The sequence below is a fragment of the Hemiscyllium ocellatum genome, assembly GCF_020745735.1.
Source record: "Hemiscyllium ocellatum isolate sHemOce1 chromosome 27 unlocalized genomic scaffold, sHemOce1.pat.X.cur. SUPER_27_unloc_5, whole genome shotgun sequence".
In the NCBI taxonomy this organism is placed as follows: Eukaryota; Metazoa; Chordata; class Chondrichthyes; order Orectolobiformes; family Hemiscylliidae; genus Hemiscyllium; species Hemiscyllium ocellatum.
Window position 1 is genome coordinate 442022 of NW_026867514.1, and position 21686 is coordinate 463707.

Sequence of the window (21686 nt, forward strand, 5' to 3'; positions counted from 1 at the left end):
CCTTGGGAATGTCTCCCCACAATGGAAATTCTTCATCCCTGTAAATTAGGCATGGCGTACACTTGGGAAGAGATTTTGGCAAAATATTGTCAGTTAGGAAATGGAAAAATGTTCATGAAACAAAACAGAAATCCCAGTCTCCAGCTTTGTGAACATTTAGAAAGTCTTTGGGAAGCGGATTTAGATGAGAATGAAAGATGAACCGTCCGACTGAGCAGAGACAGTCCAGACACCGTCCCCTTGTTGAAGAGGCCGGGAGATTGACTCTGATGTTCTCGGGACATGAACTGATCTGAGACATTGAAATAATTGTCGTTCGTGCACATCAGGAATACAAACCCCTTCTCGCCTCCGAGCCAATGAGGGAACTCGGGAACAGGCAAAACACTGAAAGGCTCGAAGGGCGACGGTCCCGGAGTAAGAAAGCTAGTTCCTCGTGACATGGATGTGTCTGCAGAGGGTGGGATCAGACTGTCCCCGGTGTCTCCACAATGAATGTCCCAGGCATTATTCAGGAAAAGTAAAAGTGATAGACGACAATTGTAATTCTAGGCGGGGTGGCTGAATTATGAATTTACTAATAGCCTCCCCTAAGCGATGGCGCTGTCCCCGACATTGCTTGTCTCTGGGGCGCAATTGGTCCGCGCGTTCAGCTATTAACCGAAAGGTTGGTGGTTCGAACCCACCCAGGGACGTTTAGTTCGCTGCTCTACCTTGGCTTCGCAGCTGTGTGCGGTTTAATGGGGTCAGGGAAATGATATCCAAACGGAACCCTTCTCCACAAAAGAGCTGCTGAGTTGTATTATTGTCTAACGTAAAGGACTGCGGATGTTGAGAACCCGAGCCAAAAAAGAGAAACTCGGCAGGTTTGACAGCACCTGTCGGAGAAAACGGAATTCGGAAATGCTGTGTCTGATTCTCTTTCCATAGATGTTGCCTGACCTTCTCCGTTCCTCCTGAAATTTCTTGATTTGTTTTTAACTGAAAGTTCATTTCATCTTTTGCGATGAAACACCTAGGCTCGCCGTGTGCAGATATTTTACCCTTTCGAATCACTGAAGTCAATGTACAACTCTTTCATGCAGAGCATGTTGCGGGCATGGAATTAGCTGCTTGAGGAAGTCGTGGAGGCTAGTATAATTACGACACTTAAAAGGCATCTGGACGGGTTCATGAATAGGAAGGGTATAGCGGGATATGGGCCAAGTGCGAGCAAATGGGACTAGACTGTTTAGGATAACTGGTCAACATGGATGAGTTGGACTGAAGGGTCTCTTTCCATGCTGTAATTCGTGTGACACTGTGGAATTCTCTGCCCAAGGGAGCAGATGAGGCAGCTTCATTAATTATATTCAAGACACAGTTGGATAGGATATTGCATGGAGGGGAATTAAGGGTAGATGGAATAATGCAGGTAGGAGGAGCTCAGATGATGGATAGATCAGCCTTCATCTGAATGAATGGTGGAGCAGGCTCGACACGCCAAATAGCCGACTCCTGCTTCTATTACTATGAACCGATAACTCTGCATTTCCCATGGCTAACCTATCTAACCTGCACATCCCTGGACATTAAGGGCAATCCAAATCAAGGCAGGTGAGCAATGAAGTAATGTGAAAAGTGAATGTCAGAGAACAAAGGGACAAGGGGAATAAATGTACTACCAATCAAAGCTGGATTGAAAAGATCACAAAAATTGAAACTAAAGACTGTGTCTGAATATTTGCTGCACTGTAAGAAAAGTGAACGAATTGACTGAAGAAAATAAGTGTGTACAGAGGGTCAGTACAGAGACGTGGTTTTAGGATGACAAGGATTAGATCCTGAATATTGAGGGTACGTGACATTCAAATCAAATCAAACCTTTGGTAAAGGTAGAGGGTTGGCAATGCAAATCAAAGCACTGATAACATGGTAGTCTGATGTCAGTTTGGATTCCAGGTCCTGATTTATCTGTCCTCTGTTGGTCTCCCGTTCCCACAGAGCTAGGTGTTGTCTGTTCTCAGTTCTGCTGGATTTCTATTGAAGCTTTGACACTCCCCGCCCAACCGCATCCCCACCCCCCCCCACCATCACCCCGCCCCGGCCTTTTACACCTTCCCGAACACGGTGGGCGGTATGGTGGCACAGTGGTTAGCACTGCTGCCTCACAGCGCCAGAGACCCGTGTTCAATTCCCAACTCAGGCGACTGACTGTGTGGAGTTTGCACATTCTCCCCGTATCTGCGTGGGTCTCCTCCGGTTTCCTCCCACAGTCACAAAGATGTGCAGGCCAGGTGAATTGGCCATGCTAAATTGCCCGTAGTGTTAGGTAAAGGGGGAAATGTAGGGGAATGGGTGGGTTGCGCTTCGGCGGATTGGTGTGGACTTGTTGGGCGGAAGGGCCTGTTTCCACACTGTAAGTAATCTAATCTAATCTAAAAAAACATTCAGTCGATCAAGGCCCAACCCATAATCTCCCAGCCTGTCAACCATCAGACAGAGAGAGTCATCTTGGCTGGAAATAAAACAAGTAAAGTGAAAATGTGAAAATCATTGTCCTCAAGTTTCTCTCTGAGGTTCGCACTGCCTTCACCTGCCCAACACCCAATTCTAGATACTTGAAACTCTTGCACAATTAAATAATGAGAAGTTCAAATCCATTGTGTCCAAATCACGCTGCAAACACCACTCTCCAGCACCACTTCCATCTATCCTCATGCCAAATGTGTGAGGCTGAAGTAGCCGCTTGAAAGCTTGGTAAATGCTTTACCTCTCAGATGAGCTACCAGCTGCATGCCCACACTTTCATTGGGACCACCTCTTCAAATCTCAGGAATAATTTCTGACCCTGCCCCACCTCATTTTATCTGCTTCTGAAAATTACACTATGCCTTTGTCACCTCTTGATTTTGATTCTTCTGTCACACACCTGAAGGCCTGAAACATTCTACTCTCCATAAATCTGGGATCATCCAAATTGCTGAATAAGAAACAAATAACTGTGGATGCTGGAAATCTGAAACAGAAACAAAAACAAAAATTGCTGGAGAACCTCAGTAGGTCTGGTAGCATCAATGGGCAGACAGTACAGTCAACATTTCAGGTCCAGTGACCTCCTTTCGTTCCAGGTCACGGCTGCTTCTCTCCTTCCTCACACTAAGTTCGTTTAATCTATGATTGCTATGCCTGCTGATGCACACAGGTTCCTGGTGATGCAGCAGATCCATTATAAAATGTCAGTCTTTGCCCATAGTCTTGTCCCTCGCTATCTCTATCATCTTCTCCGGCTCTAAACCTCTGAACTCAGTAAATGCCCAACATTCTCATTCAAACTGACATCGAACCCCAGGGTTTCCTGATGAAGGGCTTTTGCCCGAAACATCGATTGTCCTGCTCCTCGGATGCTGCCTGACCTGCTGAGCTTTTCCAGCACCACACTCTAGAATCCAACTCCAGGTGTCTGAAGTCTGGATCTCAGAACAGCACAATTAGTTATAGCAAATAGATGCGAAAGACATTCAGGTCCCATGTATGAGTAAGATTGAGGAGTGCAGCTTAACAGTCGCAGCAAACTACAAACCACCAAAATTATCACGTGAATGACACAGAGGTCAGAAAGACTCACCACATAACTCCAGTCAAACATTCAAACATTACTCGAGGAAAAGCCTGGAAATGCCCCCCGCACGTTAAGGCTGCGCGGTGGCTCGGGTGGTGGTTCCCGCCTCAGGTAACTGTCTGTGTGGAGTTTGCACATTCTCCCCGTGTCTGCGTGGGTTTCGTCCCACAATCCAAAACTGTGCAGGTTAGGTGAATTGGCCATGCTAAATTGTCCATAGCGTTAGGTGGATTAGGCAGGGATAAATGTAGGGGAATGGGTCTGTGTGGGTTCTCTTCGGAGGGTTGGTGTTGGGCCTTATAGCCTGTTTCCACACTGTAGGTAATCTAATCTAATCTGTGAGAGGAGTTTCTCGAAACCATCACTGTCAGTGTTGGACCAAAATTGGCATCATTCTCCCTTCAGGCTTACGGACCATCAGTGCGCATGTTCCCAACTCCAGCCCATGTGCCTGTAAGCACGCATTGCGCGTGCTCGTGGGACTCCTGCATTAAGAATGGGGTGCGATAACAATCGCATGCCATGTTGGGTAAATTATATGCCATGGAAGACCGTGATTTTACCTCAGACAGAGTGATTATAGATTGGTCGCTGAAAAAAAGTTCAAAATTAATAAACACAGAAATTTTCTGAAAGGTAGCCAAATTCAAGGAAAGGTTTTATAGACTGGAATCTAATCAAGAGCTAGGGTTTGTTAACTGACAGAATAACACAATCAGAAGTGAGCTCCAGACGGAAATTTGATCGAGGGAATCAGGATGATTACATCTAGTATAACAGAAAACTGAGTGTGTAATACAGGCTATAATGTAATTGAGGGGGTCGGGATAGTTTGTATATAGAATAACATACTCGGGAATGAATTACAGACTGGAACCTAATCAAGAGGATCGTTGTGATTTATATAGAGAATAACGTACGCAGTAGTAAATTGCATCCTGGAATCTCATCAAAGCACCTTGATGCCACACTGGGTCGAATGTAGCCTTGAGGTCAAGGGCTGCCAATCTCATCTCACCTCAAGGATTAAGCTTTTTTGTCCATGTTTTAACCAAGGCTAGAATGTGGTCAGTACCTGAGTGAGCATGGTGGTCCCCAAGCTGGTCACTCAGCAGCTCACAGCTGAGAGGATGTTATTTGATATGTTACATAGCATTATCGATAATCGGGAGTATACTGATAGGACGATTAATCCTGAGTTGGATGTGTACTGCTACATGTGCACAGGCAATCTGGCAAATTTCCAGATTGTTGGGTAGATACCAATGTTGTAACTGCACTGAAGAGCTGAGAAAGCTGAATGCAGTTTGTATTACACTCGGAGCAAGTGAATGATCTCTCCCTAGAGTGAACTCATTGATGTGTCGGCAGAAGTGAATTCTTTCACACACTCTCACCAGAATGAATGTGTTGATGTATCAGCGGGTTGTGGGACTATCCGAATCCCTTTGCAAACTCTGAGCAAGTAAATAATTCATCTCCAGTGTGAACTCGCTGATGTCGCAACAAGTTTGATGTCCGTGCAAATTCCTTCCCATATACAGGGCACAAAAACAGCTTGTCCCCAGTGTGGACTCGTTGGTGCACAGTGAGGTTGACTGACTGTGAAATACTTTCCACAGGAGGTTCAGCTAAACGGTAGCTCCTCAGTGTGATAAGCACATTTTTCTGGAAGCTGGAATACACTGTGAATCTCTTTCCACATGTAGAGCAGGCAAAAGCTTATTTCCAGTGTGACTCTATCAATCAATTTCCAGCTAGACAAGGGAACTACAATCTCTTCCCATAGTCACCACGTTTACATGGTTTCATCATGGTGTTGGAGTCTTCGTGTTAATCCAGGGCAAATGATCAGTGCAATGTTACGAAGTCCAGAGCATGTATTGTCAGTTTTCGATAGAGAGTGTTTTTCTCAAGTTCAAGTCCAGCCACAGCTACTAGCAAAAGGTCGGGCTGTTTCAAATGTAGCAATTGGTTGTTAAATGGATACCTGTGTTCTGTTTGATGTTTTGACAACAATTCAAATTTAATTAATTTAATCCAAGCCCAGGATACCAGAAGACAATGAGATTCGAATTCTATGGTTTTGATCCCTGGAAATCAATCAAATAAGAATTTAATGTGTCCTATGGGGGATATAAACCCGGCATTTTGAAAGTTAGTGGGAAGCAATTGCCGATCTAATACTTTGCTCTCAGAGAAATTGAAAACACTCTCCATCAAAGATACCTTTTCACGTGAAACACACAGTAAAAAGAAGAGCACCCAGGAAGATCAGCAGTTAGAAAAGTGAAAACATCAATGAAGAGGAGACTGTGTGGACTTGAGATTAAGTTAAAGTAACGATTAATAAATACGTTATTAGAATAGCATATTAAGTTGTGTCGAGTTGGGGTCAGATAGTAAGTAGTTTAAGAAAGGGGTGTTGGATTTGTGAATAAGTTTTGTTTAGTGTTCACTATTAGTTAGAAAAATATTTTCTTTAAATAGTGCAATTTAGGAATTCTGTCACTCACATTTTAACAGATTAAGAGGCAAGATGAGCTTTTCTGGGCGGTTAGTTTAATTAACAGGGTTTGATCTCCATGACGTAACAAAAAATATTATTCTTACTCACACACGGACTTATGGGTTATGATTCTTCTTTTCATATGTAAATCTTCTCCCTAAAATCCTGTGAGGGAGTTTTACAGCAGTTATTCCTGTCAGTTCATGTTGGAAATCCTGAATAGATTTCCCTGAAACATTGTGTCCTCTTGTTGACCAAAGCTGGAAATTCTTGTCTCAAGAGACAGTGGTTTTGACTCAATGTAACTGGTCTAGTCCTAGCTCACCCTGGTTAATGTTCTGTGGGAGGTGTTCAAATCTCACCAGGCCAAATAGAGGTGTTCCGTTACGTTATTAAAAATCTGGACTGTCAGTTATTGTAAGATACCATTGGGCTCACCTTTCTCCGGTTAGACTTACATGTGACTCCATTGTGGTTGACTCCTCACCGTCCTCCAGACAACGAGGGATGGACAATAAACACAAGCCGACTCAGAGATGAACACATATCTCTTTTATGCTTCAGCTCTTGTGTGACTGACCGCATTTCCTGCCCAATAGAAAGTGGGGCAGCTCAGGACGACATTCTGGAATTTGCGGGACTCCAGGCCAATCAGAGTGAACAAAAGGCAGCGCCAAGTTGTTTATGGAGCATGCGCAGTGCGGGTGTCTGAGCTGGTGGAGTTGAAAAGTGAGAGACAGAGCTGGAGGGAGGGATTGGATGGATTTAGGAACAACCTGCTGCGAAGTGTTTGTATTCGAGTTAGTACTGAACTCTGGGAAATTCTTTTACACGGGGTTAGAGTTGAAGAATTTCCCCACAGCAATCTCAAACCAAGAGGAACGTTTTTCTCTCCTGCACTGAGAAGGAGAGGCTTCGGAGCGGCTGGTTCTTGTAGGTCAGTAAGCGGCAATTCTTTCTCTCTTCTCTCCCTCTCTCTAAAGAAACAAAACCATGTATCTCCAGGAGGACAGTGTGTGTCTGATAGCGGAGTTTATAGGTGATGATTCTTCATCCACTCTGGTCTTGATCTTCCTGAAGTGAGGATCTGTCAGTTATTCCTGTGATGGAGATGGAGGAAACTGTCTGTAAGTATCCCATTGTTCTCACTATCTTTACTCTCATTGAGGGCTGAGTCTTGTGGAGGGCCAGAACACGCCCTTCCCCTGAAGGACATTTCTCAGCTAGTTGAGTTTTTCATAACAATCCAGTAATGTTTCACGGTTAGTATTTGAGTGACTTTCACACAAATTGCTGGATTCAAAGAACTCCATGGTGACCCAATGGGTAGCACTGCTGTCTCTCAGCTCTGGGGACCTGGGTTTGATTCCAGATTCGGGTGATTGCGTGGAGTAAGTAATTTCTTCATATATCTGTGTAGTTTCCTCTCGGTGCTCCTGTTTCCTCCCAAAATTCAATGATATCTGGATTAGGTGGGTTGGCCATGCTAAATTGCCCATAATGTGCAGGGATGTGCAGGCTGGATAGGTAAACCGTGGGGAATGCAGGGATATGGGACGGATCTATGTGGGATGCTCTTCAGAGGACGGGTGTGGATTCAAACGGCCTGCTTCCACACTATAAGGTTTTTATGATTCTTAACTCCTTTTAGTATCTTAAACAGTACGATTTCTCAATCTCTAATTTTTCCTGATTTAAGTTTGTTTTACAGAGAATCACAGGGGCACATTTATCAGCGAGAATTCCAAGCAAATACCTTATCAGGATCTTAAAGTGAATCAATTAATCAGGATTTGAAAACCATTGGATTGTCAATGTTTATCTGTGGTACAAGTTTGTAAACATCAGTGTACCCAGTGACAAATGGACAAGTCTTGCACCATTTCCACAGATTGAATAGCATCCCACCATTCACAGCAGGGAGAGATTGTATCACCACCGTGGCTCAATCCCAGCCTCAGGCGACTGTCTCTGTGGAGTTTGCACATTCTCCCGGGGTCTGCGTCAGCTCCATCTGGGTACTCCGGTTTCCTCTCCCAATTCAAAGATGGGCAGGTTAGGTCAATTGGCCATATAAAATTGCCCACAGTGTTCAGGGATGTGTAGGTTAGGTGCATTAGTCAAGGGTAAATGTTCAGTAATGGGGTTGGAGAATAGGTTTGGATGTCTTTATCCCCAGAGGGTTGGTGTGGACTTGTGGACTGTAGGGATTCTATAAGTCTACGAAACCTGTCCTGTGTCTGGGTGAGGAGTCAGCTGATCATCCAATATGGAGAGACATGATCTACACCACAGAAACCATGGAAATGTGCAAACTGTGGGAGGGATACAAATGTCTCTACATGCTGAAAATTCATTGATGCAGTCACGCTGGAGATAAGTCATTCATCTACTGTTTGTGGGAAGGGATTCAATCAATCACCCGTCCTTGAGAAACAAGAATGCACTCAGTAGGGAGAGGCCATTCATCTGCCTTAATTGTGGGAAAGATTCAGTGACACATCCTACCTGCTGACTCACCAGTGAGATCACACTGGGGAGAGGCCATTCCCCTGCTTTGAGTGTAACAAGGCATTCTCTGCTGATTAACACTGAGAGACCTTTCAAATGCTCACATTGAGAGAAAAGCTTTAAACACAAACATGAAATGCTGATACATGAGTACATTCACACTGGGGAGAGGCCATTCCCCTCTCTGTGTGTGGGAAACGGTTTGTCCATTCAAAAAAAAACCTTCTGAAACCCCAACGAAAACACACTGGTAAGAAGCTGTTACCTGCTGCTTTTCTGGAAAGGATTCATTCAGTTATCCCACCTTCTGAGTTCACACCTGACTCAGGCAGCTGTATGCTGTTGCTGCTGTTCTCAATAAAATGCTTATGGAGCTCCAACCCCCTCCAACGCCGCAGAGGACCAGGAAACAGATGCAGTGGAACAGGGAAATGTGGCGCTTGTGATGTCACATGGGTAGGCCAGCAGAAGGCGGCATTGTGTTACTGTACTTCTCAGAGAGAGAGGGAAACTCTGACTTTGAAAGAATGCATTATAAACGTGCTGAATCAAAGTTTGTCCCATTGCAGGCAGAACTGGGCATACACCAACACGCACAGGCACAAAATCAGATTCACAGACAGATATAAAGAAACTTTCCGACACACACGTCCGGGACAATGTGTGCCACTGCAGACAGAATTTGTCATTCATACACAGACAGATACACTCACACTTCTCTCCGATGTAATCTGTGTCCTATTGCTTGCAGAGATAGTCACATCAACACAGAAAAACAGACATTAACACAGAGATGGGAGCGCAATACGGTTAGAGTGAGATGCAGAATCACTGACATTTACAAATATGTCCAGAGATATACTCAGACAATGTTGTGTTCAGCTGTGTGAAAATCTTTGGCTCATAGTCCCAATGTGAGTGAAATAGTTTTCCCACTCCACTGACGTGAATCTTAAAGAAGAAGCAAGCTCCCTTTCTTTTCGACGACATTTCTCATTTTGTAGTCGGCAGGGGTCACACCTGCGTGGGGAAACCGCAATGGGTTTCAAGTCCATCGCATTAACCACTCAGCCCACGAATACAGAACTACACTGACAGCTTCACTTCCCAGGTCTGTCTGCCTGCGGAGCTGAGAAACAGTGAATCATTGCAGAGTTTGTTTGAATCCATTCGCTTCACGGTGATTCGAAAGGGTTAAATATCTGCACACGGCGAGTCTAGGTGTTTCACCCCTAAATACGAAATGAACGTTTAGTTAAAAACAAATATGGAAAATTGCAGGAGGAACGGAGAAAGTCAGGCAACACCTATGGAAAGAGAATCAGACGCAGCATTTAAGAAAACCGTTTTCTCCGACAGGTGCTGTCAAACCTGCCGAGTTTCTCTTTTTGTCTCGGCTTCTCCCCATTCGCAGTCCCTTACATCAGGCATTAATTCAATTCAGAAACCCCTTTGTGGAAAGGTTTTCGTTGGGGGAACATTTTCCTGACCCCATTTAAAAGCACGCAGATTCAAAGTCAAGGAAGAACAGCGAACAAAGCGTCCCTGGGTGGGTTCGAAACACCAACCTTTCAGTTAACAGCCGAACGCGCTGACCAATTGCGCCACAAAGACAGGCGTTGCAAGCCCTTTCGCTACACTATGATTTAGGGGTGGCTGTTAGTAAATACATAATTCAGCCACCCCGCCTAGAATTACAATTGTCGTCTATCACTTTTACTTTTCCTGAATAATGCCTGGGACATTCATTGTGGAGACACCGGGGACAGTCTGATCCCACCTTCTGCAGACACATCCATGTCACGAGGAATTAGTTTTCTTCCTCCGGGACCGTCGCCCTTCGAGCCTTTCAGTGTTTTGCCTGTTCGCAAGTTCCCTCATTGGCTCGGAGGCGAGAAGGGGTTTGAAGTCCTGACGTGCACGAACGACAATTATTTCAATGTCTCAGATCAGTTCATGTCCCGAGAACATCAGAGTCAATCTCCCGGCCTCTTCAACAAGGGGACGGTGTCTGGACTGTCTCTGCTCAGTCGGACGGTTCATCTTTCATTCTCATCTAAATCCGCTTCCCAAAGACTTTCTAAAGGTTCACAAAGCTGGAGACTGGGATTTCTGTTTTGTTTCATGAACATTTTTCCATTTCCTAACTGACAATATTTTGCCAAAATCTCTTCCCAAGTGTATGCCATGCTTCATTTCCAGGAATAAGGAATTTCCATTGTGGGGAGACATTCCTAAGGTTGGGAATGTTCGCTTTGGAGCAAAGAAGGTTAACTGGAGATTTCCTGGGGCTGTTGGTAATGATGGGAGAAGAAGCGGTGGGAATGGGCAGATTAATGATCATTGGCTCGGAGGAGAGAAGGGGTTTGAATTCCTGATGTGCACGAACGACAATTCTTTCAATGTCTCAGATCAGTTCATACCCCGAGAACATCAGAGTCAACCTCCCGGCCTGTACAACAAGAGGACGTTGTCTGGATTGTCTCTGGACAATCGATAGGATGAGTGTAGATTGGTAAATATATTTAGAGACTGTTCTGTTCATGCCCTGTGAGCGAAACGTGGATCTGAAGGAATAAAAGGGACATTAACAACATCGATCTGAAATTGGATACTTGACAAGAAACAGAGCCATCACTAACAGTTTGCTTTTGAACTGGAGAAGGTTTCTCGTGAAATTAGCTTGAGGCTCGAGGTATGCAAGGTCAACATAACTTAGGTAAAACACGCAAACACTTTCCTCATTAGCAGACAGTGAAAGGATTACAAAACGCAAATTAAACATTTTCGACAAGTGATACAGGGGACTGGGAAGATAAGTAATATAAACTGTGAACACCAATGTGCTGGAGCACAACACTTACATTCAAAGACCGAAAACATCCAGGTCCTGATTAATCAGATTGCATTGTGGTGCTTTTCTGCAAAACTTCCACTTGTAATGTCCTACAAAAGAGTGACAAAGCTCAGGATGGAAAATCTGAAGGGATGAACGTTGGCTTATTTTCTGAAGATTCACAAAGCTAAGACTGGGTTTTGGTGATTGTTTCCTTTCCACTCCCAGGAGCCGCAGTGGGGGAGAAAAACACCATCTGATTCACTCCTGGCCCTTTTTAGTGAAGGAAACTGCCGTTGCAGGGAAGGGTCCATTCAGTCATCCCAGCTGCATGCTTTACCTGGCTGGACCAGGGATCCAGTAACAAACGGACAACTCAGCTGACCAACAAAGAAAGTGGGGTGGGGGGACTGGGTGCACTTTGAGCTGGAGGTGTTTTCTTTTAAAAGCACTTATTGTATGCCTCTTTTGCTGGTGAAATCTGAAGCTGTAACAAAATAAGGTCGTAGTAAAGGTTACCTGAACATACCGCCAGGTTCAGACTCTGCGAGGTCCAACAGGTTTTTGTTTTAAAGCTGCTCATTTCTTTCAGCTTCCAGCACTAATGTCATGTCTCAGAAGGATCAGTGAATGAGTAGCTAATCTTGTTAGAAATTGTATATTTTTCAGGACTACAGGTTCATTGTTTCATTGGCATTGCAAAGTTTACTGGCAACAGTTTGAGGTGTGGGCTGTATTCACTGGAAATAAAGTTTTAAAATCTCACAAACACCAGAGTATAGTCCAACAGGTTTATTTGGAGGCATTGGGTTTCGAAGTGCTGCTCCTTCGTCAGGTAGCTGTGGAGTAGGATCACAAGGCACAGAATATAGTGCAAAAAGATTATAGTGTCATGCAACATAAGTGATGAATTGAAGAAACCTAGATTTCTGTTAAATCATTCATCTTTTAAAATGGATTGCAGATTTCGGCTAATTAATCTGTACATTCCAAAACTTCTTTTAAGTCACGTTTTCCAGGAAACTTAATGTTTTATAAAAGGTGGTAGCACCTCACGTCAAACAATGCATGAAAGCTGTGAGGTTAGAGTCTGTCTGTATCCCAATCTTGAGTCAGAATGGTTCTACTTCCAAATATATAATCCTGCAAATGCAAATTCACTCCAAATGCATGAGTGCGTGCATGAGAGAGAGTGTGTGTGTGTAAGTGCGTGTGCATGCTGGGTAAAGTGTGTCTGTGATGGAGTATAATCATGTGCGAAGATGTATGCATTGGTGTGAGTGTAGGGACGTATTATTGTGTGTCTGACAGAGAGCATGTCTACCGGAAAGGCTCTGCACGAGCGTGTGAGTGTGTAAGTGTGAGAGAGAGCATAACAGTGAAGTGGGGTTACCTGTCATGTGACATGAACCCAAGGTCGCGGTTGAGGCCATCCTCCTGGTTTGCCAAATTGACTATTAGCCTTTGCTGGGCCACTAAAAGTGATTAAACAGTTACACAACACACATGGGAGGGGGCAGGGTGGGACTTGTCTTTCGATTTGCAGAAGGTGGGACGTTCTGGGTGCTGGAAACTAGGGAAAACACACACTGGAGGACCTTCGGCTCAGAGAGATGGAGCTGGAAGCCAGGCTGGAGACACGTTGGGGGAATCACTGTGGATACAGGCCGTTTGGCCCACCAAGTCCATACTGGCCATCGGAAGAACATACACCCCCACAGCTTATCCCTGAATTTCGAACGCCCAATCCATTCTAGCCAGTACATTTTTGGAACATGGGAGGAAAACCAAGCGCCCAGAGGAAACCCACGTAGACAGCGAGTGGGGGAGGGGTAGGAAAGGGCAAAATCCACACTGTCACCATGAGGGTGGGTTCAAACCCAGGTCCCTGGTGCTGCAAGGAATCCCCTCTCCAGCACTCGGCAACCGATTGGCTTCTGCCCAATCCTGGTGACACTCCAGTCAGTTTGAGGAAATCAATTTGCTTCCATAGAGTTTCCACGGGGCAGGGGTCGTTGTTACCCGCCAGATTCAACAATCCAGTGAAAGGCTCGTCTACAGCGAGAACACTAGTCCACATTTCGCGAAAGAATTAAATTTCTCTCTGCAATTAGAGCCCTTGAGCCCTCCCACGCAGGCTACGTGTATTCATGGGGATTCTCAATGCATGTTGATATTCGAAATTCCCCAATCCTGGGAAAAAAGATTGAGTGCATTCACCCTCTCCATGCCTCTCAGGATCTCTTCACATCTATAAGCCCGCCCCAACCCCCCGAGGCTCTTATGCTCGAAATAAAAACGTCTTAGCTTGTCCAACCTCTCCCTGTTACTCAGACCTTGAGTCCTGGTTTCTTGTAAATGTCTTCTGCACTCTTTTCAAGTTTAATAGCATCTTTGTTTCGCAAGGTGATCAAAACGAATCACAATACTCCAAGTGTGGCCTCACCAATATCCTGATTAACTGCATCATAACTTGTCAACTTCTCTACTCAATTCCCTGACTGATGAAGGCCAGTGAGGCTTAAGCCTTCTTCACTGCCCTGTCTACCTATTTTGTTGGACATATCGGACCTGCTCCAAACTGGATAATCTAACTGATGTGACAGGAAACCGCTTCCTTTCTTGAGACAAGTCTCCCAGAGAGAAGTTGCTGGCTGACTGTCTGAACTACTGAACCTCAGTGCCCTACTGCCCTCAGAAGGGGGGTCCACATATTTGCGTAAAGTGGTGCTCGAAATTTTTATCATCTTTGGGATGGATCTCCATTCATTCAGTGCTATGGAGTCATGTAGGCCAGAAACATACCCTTCAGACCAACCAGTCCATGATCCCCAACTAAACTAATGCCACCTGTGTGCTCTTGGCCTATAACCAGTTTGTTAATAGTTGTGTTTATTTTTTAACTGTAACGATTGGATATAAAAATTGCTGATAATTGATTTTAAAGTGTTGGGGATTTATTTTTATCACTAGAACAGATTACACCACTTTTCAGGCTAATTTTACCTAATGTAGGGCAACATGTTCCTCTGGGTGTTTCTGTTTGAGATCTTGAATGCTGCTGTGATGTCCTGCTGAATGCAATGGAGTCAATTTTAATCCTAGCCTCACTGTGGCTGTGGGTGAATTGCCTTAATTTGTCTCCTGACTCAGAAACTGCGCAGAGAATCAACTGCTGAAACAATGATTTGCACTTTATTGTATGTAGCAAACAAAAATAACACCCCCCCAAGTCACCAAGTTCAACCTCACTCCCAACTTGGGGATCACCCAATTGATGGCAGAATTTAACTGACTTTCCACCGACAATATCTATCTCTGGAAGTGTTCAGGGATTCACTGCAGTGTTGTTCTTCCAAGTACTGCTGCTGCATCTTTCTGGGTTTATATTCTGGTGGAGATTCCTCACTTTGAAATCTGTGGTGTGATGTTTCTTTAGATTCGAACACCACCTCCCCACATTGCTAGAGACCTCCAGTGTGTAGCATACCTTCTTAGCCTTGAGGTGTAGCTGTCTGTTTGAAACAGCCTGTCCTGCAATTAACCTCTTGGTGTCAAGGCCATCCTTCCACAGACAGACTAACTTGTCCTTTTGTCACGAGTTTATTAAAAACTTATCTCATCTGTCCCAGGAAACAGCTTGTTGTTATACATCCTTCTTCCCAGGTATAGTTAACTAGCAGAAATTAGGCCATTCAGCCCATTGAATCTGCTCCACCACTCAATCCTGGCTGATAACTTTCTCATCCCCATTCTCCCCGTAACCCTTGATACTTAAGAAGGATTATATGGTGGAGCAGACTCAATGGGCTGAATTGCCTAATTTCTGCTTCTGAGGGCTTATGATTTTGCAGTTTCTCAGTGGCCCTTTTGTTTCTTGGTCCAGAAAGAGTTATTGCTGACTCAGGTAGTTTGGAAAGTTCTGGAGTTTACAGGACCACACCATATTCCTCTCTGCATTGTCCAGGAATAACTATTCCTTCTGAGATATTGGAAATTCCAGAGGTACCTTGGTATCCCTGAATAAAATCGGTTTGTCAGAAAATCTCTGCTGCTACTCTGGAACAGAAGGATTATGGGGAGAAAATTCAGAAATCAGATGTGCAAAGATACGATGGAGTTCTATTCCAGGATTCTCTCAAGGTAAACTTGAAGGTTGAATCACTAGTTGGGGAGGCAAATGCAATGATGGCATTTATTTTGATCAGACTTGAATATAAAGGCAAGGATGTACTTCTAGGGCTCTGTAAGGCTCCGGTCAAGCCGCATTTGGAGTATTGAACGCAATTTTGGGCCCCATATCTCAGGAAGGATGTACTGGCCCCTTTATTATTAACTATTCAATTCAGCTCATTGAATCAATTCTGCCATTTATTCAGATCACGTTAGCTCTGGTAAACATCAACTCCACTTTCTTGCTATTTCCACATAATCCTCAATTCCCTCACAAGTTAAACAAAAACTGACAGCCTTGGATGTACTTAACGACCCAAGCTCAACAACCCCCTGTAGTAACATGGTCCACAGATTTACTGTCCCCAGTAAAAATTCCTATCTGTCTTCAACATGCAATCTCTCATTTGCAGGTTATTCCCTCTGGTGCTAGACTCACCCACAAAGGTAAACTTTTCCACATCAAGCCTGTCAAGTCTCCTCAGAATTGCTTATGTGAAAATAAGGTTACCTCTAAATCTTCTCACTTCTAATAAGTATAGGCCCAACCAATTCACTTCTCTTCATATGATATTCTTTTCATCCTGGTCAAACTTCTCTGGACTGCCACCAAAGTCAGTATATCTTTCCTTGGGTAAAGTACCCACCCAGTGTTCAGTTTTGGCCTGACTGTTGCCTGATAGAGGTTCACTATAACCTCCCGACTTTTATACTCTATTTAAAGGTCAACCTCCCATTTGTTTTCCCTATTACTCACTGAACTTGGATGAAGAGATGCATGGGTATGGGCTTCCAAATCCCTCAATTCAACAGCTTTCTCCATTTAACATTCAGCACTGTTCCTCCTGGCAAAGTGCACAACCTCTTTTCCCCAAATTCTATTCCATTTGCCATTTGCTTAACCTGTCTATATACCTCTGCAGATATTTCATGTCTTCTCACCACCTGCCTTCCTATCAACCATCTTTTCTGCAATCTTGGCAATAGTGCATTCAATTCACTTATCCAAGTAAATAATTGTAAATAATACATATTGTAAATCATTTTGGCCCCAGCACTGATCCCTGTGGCAAACTACTGATTACAATTTGCTATCCTGAACATGCCCCTTATCCCAATTGTATCATTGGTTAGCCAATCCTCTATCCATGCCTCTTTGCTTATTATTTCATGAGATGTGAATATCATTGGGTCTGCCAACAACCCTTCCCAAACTGTCCTTGAAAATGTGGCGCTGAGCTGCCTCTTAAATTGCTTCAATTTATAATTTGGTCTGCAATAATGTTCAGGAGCGAGTTCCAGGTTTTTGATCAATAACAAAGAAGCAATGCGATATATTTCACAGTTGGAACGCTGTGTTCACACTTACCTGCTCTTGGTGGTTGAGGTGATGGCTTGGAAGGTGCTTTTGAAGAGCCACCACTTAATCAAGCCAGAATGATAGATTGTGGCCAAAGATTCTGCTTTTTGACTTTCATCATCAATCTACATTCTTTCCAGCCAAGATTTTAGTCTGAAACTGCCACACAATTCCTCCTGTTATAGCTTCAATCAGCTATAATAATATGACGATTCTTGGGGTGATTTTTCACACCTGAGTGCAAAATAAATACAGATCATTGTTTCCAGCTTTGGTGGAACAAAGCAAAACAGCAAATTAGTGGATAATTACAGTTAGTGCAAACAAAGCTAGCGATCAATAATGACTCACCCTGTTCACTTCAATGGCCAAATTACATTTTGAAAACCAAATACACACAGACAACATGTCAAAGTGGTTCATAGGAGGAGAAATGGGGCATTGAAGAGGAGTGAAATGATTGCTTTTGGTCACCGCCACCATTGTCCGAAAAACATATTGAAAGGATTCTTAAAAGGGAGGCAAAAAGGTGGCGTGGTATAACACTTCAGACACCGCAAAGTGTAAGATCACTTTCTAGTGGGAGAAAATGACATTTCTTATTTCTATAAGAACGGGGGAACAAATGGGGAATAAATCTGAATTGGGAACTCTTTCTTATTAAGGATGTTCCTTCATCACAGTCTTGGTTTACAGCATAAGTTCTTCATCAGGAATGAAGGTTGGTCCAACGGGGCTGAGAGATAATTGGGAAGAGGATGGGGATGGAAGGGAGGTAGCTGTGAATGAAATAGGTCGATGGAGGTGCTGATTTATCATGAGAGGTAAGACAGGAGGGTGGAGCGAATAGGTGGGAAGCAAGATGAAAATGTAGGACAGCTCAAGAGGCCAATGCCGAGTTGGAAGGTTGGATCTGGGACAAGGCGCGTGGTGTGAGAGTGAGGGTGAAGGGAAATACGGAAACTGTAGTTGGTGGGTCCCAAGGCAGAAGATGAAATATTCTTCCTACAAGCGTCAGGTAGCTAGAGCTTGGAGGGGGATGCGGCACAGGGCTTGCATGCCCTTGACGGATTGGGAGGGGAAGTTAAAGTATTCAGCCACAGGGCGGTGGGGTCGTTTAGGTTTGGGGAATTGGAGCTGTATTCTGAAATGTTCTGCAAGATGGCATCCAGTCTCCCCAATGTGGCAGAGCAATGGACATATAAATAAATCTTATAAACAAATTGTATAAATTTTAGCACGCTGGAGTTATTATCTTTAATGAAGATAACGAAAATATTAATAAAATTAGGTGACTGTTTGAAACGGTTTGTTGGTCAGGCTCAACTCATCCCCTTCAAATGAGACAATGCCTTTGATAGCGGTGAACTGCTCTTTTTGCTGTAAAATCACAAGTTCTTGATTTATTTTCACAACTTACTGGTATTCACACCTACACATTCAATGTCACACTCTGACATCAGAAATGAAATTACAGCATTAATTTTGACTTACAATGTTTGAACAAATAAACTAATAGCACACAGTGAATACCAAGTCTGATAAATATGAAATCAAATTTGACCAAAAATATATACAATCAAGATGGGAGATAATAAATGGGGGAAGTGCAGAAGGCATGAAATGCAGCATCAAAGAAGGTGCTCCGCCAGGGAGTGTATTTTACGAACTACAACTGCTAAATATAAACAAACACTCTGACATGATCCTCCGGTTTTAATGTGAACCAAAGCCCCATACAGTAGGTACCATTTAAATAAGTTAATAGATACAAGCCTTGAGCAAATCCAGCCACCAGTTGGGCCCCCCTTTTGGAGCTCAGAGCTTCCTCCAGCCCCAATGGGTTGTTGAGCTCCTGGGATCCAGCTGCCACTGCCACTCCTCCACTGAAGAAGCTTTGGGAAGCAGATGCAAAGGTAAGATACAGAACAGAGCACCTTTGCCAAGGAAAGCAGCTTATGGAGACATTGAGCAATAGCATCACATGGTTTTGACCAATCGACGTCTGGGTTATGTGCCCAGCACACTCATGCTGCACTACTCTGCTTCGGTGCTCCGAGTCGCAGGATTGTGGATCAGTTTAAAGTCGATCCTCTATCTCTGATAACATCGCTTCACAAAGCAGTGAAGAAAGGTTTAGGCACACTAACCTTCATCAGTTAGGGAATTGAGTATAGATTTTGGCAAGATATAGTGTAGTTATACAGAACGTTGATGAGGCTGCACCTGGAATATTGTGATCAGTTTTGGTCCCCTTGGTAACATCTTCAACATCTTCTAACATCTTCAACTCTGGGTTTGTGTTGAACTTGATAGGATATTTTGTCCAACTCAGCATGTTTAAACAGTATCGCTCGGAGGGAGTCATTTGAAACATTTGTGGAGGTGAGTTCAACAAGATTGAAGTATCCAAAGTTACTTAGACTCTCTTTTAAACTTACATCAGGACCAGTAGTCAGAGACACATACAACATGGAAACAGACCCTTCAGTCCAACTTTTCCATGCTGACCTGATATCCTAAATTAATCTAGCCCATTTGACAGCACCCGACCCATATACTCTGGCAGCTCATTTCATGTATGTACCACCCTCTGCATGAAGAAGTTGTCCCTTTAATATATTTCGCCTCTCACCCTGAACCTATACCCTCTATTTCTGGTCTCCTCCATCCCAGCGAAAATACCTTGTCTTTTACCCTGTCCATCCCTCTCATGAATTTGTAACCTCTATTAGGTCACTCCTCTACCTCCGATGCTCCAGTGAAAACAGCCCCAGCCTATTCAGACTCTCCCTGTAGCTCAATCCCTCCAACCCCCAGCAACATTCCGTAAATCGTTTCTCATAGAGAAGTCAACGTTTCAGTCCTGAAGAAGGGTGAATACCCAAAATGCTGACTACTCCACATCTTGGTGCTGCCTGGCTTGCTCTATTCTCCCGACCTCCTGCTTGCCTACTTCGGGTTGCAATAGGTAATGGCTCAGTGGTTACCACCGCAGCCTCACTATGCCACAGATCCAGGTTTTATTTCAGCCTTGGGTGTCTGTCTGTGAGGAGTTTGCACATTCTCCCAGTGTCTGCGTGGGTTTTCTCTGGGTGGTCCTGTCCAAAGACATGCAGGTCTGAGGTTTGATGAAGGACTTCCTGCACTTAGAGCAAATGAACAACTTCTCCCCCATGTGGACTCACCAGTGGGCCAGCAGGTCAGAAGAAAGAGCAAAGCCCTTCATGCACTCGGGGCAGAAGAACGGCCTCTCCTCGGTGTGGACCCACTGGTGTCTCAGCAGGTGGGAAGAACTGCTGAAAGCCATCTCGCACTCAGGGCATGAGAACAGCCGTCCCGGGTGTGGACCATCTAGTGCTTCCACATGGCAGAGGAGTCACTAAAGGCCTTCCCGCACTCAGGGGAGCAGAATGGCCTCCCTTCTCTGCGGACTCATTGGTGCTTCAGAACCCTTTCAAATTTCACAATAGCCTTCTGATAGGAGGGAGACCAGAATTGCACACAATATTCCAAATGTATTCCACAATATTCCAGCGTCCTGTCCAGCTGCAACGAAACTTCCCAACTCCCATAATCAAGTTAGAGGATTGCGAAAGTTTTTAAAACTCACAAAATAAAATAGGAAAAAAAATAGAAGGACAAACCAAATTTTTGATGTCAACTTGGAAGCATCATTAAGAAATCGGCGGACTGGGTTTTTCGGTACCTGTTCTCCTTAAATACACAATATACATCTTTATCTTCTGCTCTTCGTAGTTCACAAAACCATGCTGAGTATCCTTGATCACATTATTCCTATCCAGATGTTCATAAATCCTATCCCTTACAATTTTCTCTAAGACTTTGCCCACAACAGAAGTGAGACTCACCGGCCTATAGTTACTAGGGTTATACCTACTCCCCTTCTTGAACAAGGGAACCACATTTGCTATCCTCCAGTCTTCTGGCACTATTCCTGTAGAAAACGAGGTCATAAAAATCAAGGCCAATGGCTCTGCAATCTACTCCCTTGATTCCCAAAGAATCCTAGAATTAATGCCATCAGGCCCAGGGGACTTATCTATTTTCACCCTTTCCAGGATTTCCAATACCTCTTCCCTACATACCTCAAAGCCATCAATTTTAATTGATTGTGACTCAATATTCACATTGGCAACAATGTCCTGTTCCTGAGTGAATACTGATGAAAAATATTCATTCAGTGTTTCCCCAATCTCTTCGGCCTCCATGCGCAACTTCCCACTACTATCCTTGACTGGACCTATTCTTACCCGAGTCATTCTTTTATTCCTGACATACCTATAGAAAGCCTTTGGGTTTTCCCTAAACCTACCAACCAAGGACTTTTCATGTCCCCTCCTTGCTGCTCTTAGCTCTCTCTTTAGATCCTCCCTGGCTAACTTATAACTCTCAATCGCCCCAATTGAACCTCCACGCCTCATCTTTACATAGGCCGCCCTCTTCGCTTTAACAAGGGATTCCAATTCATTATTAAACCACGACTCCCTCACACGATCATTTACTCCCTGCCTGACTGGTACATACTTATCAAGAACACTCAATAGTTGCTCCTTGAACAAGCTCCACATATCGATTGTCCCCTTCCCTTAAAGCCTACTTTTCCAAGCCACGCATCCTAAGTCATGCCTCACCGCATCATAATTTCCTTGTCCCCAGCTTTAACTCTTGCCCT

General features: G+C 44.1%; 2 non-coding genes across 2 annotated transcripts; one reads left to right on the forward strand and one right to left on the reverse strand.

Moving 5' to 3' along the window:
* The first annotated feature begins 621 nt into the window (after positions 1-621).
* On the forward strand, positions 622-695 carry trnan-auu (transfer RNA asparagine (anticodon AUU)). Its single transcript has one exon. It is a non-coding gene; the product is annotated as a tRNA-Asn (tRNA).
* A 9466-nt stretch (positions 696-10161) lies between these two features.
* On the reverse strand, positions 10162-10235 carry trnan-guu (transfer RNA asparagine (anticodon GUU)). The gene has a single exon. It is a non-coding gene; the product is annotated as a tRNA-Asn (tRNA).
* Between the last annotated feature and the right edge of the window lie 11451 nt (positions 10236-21686).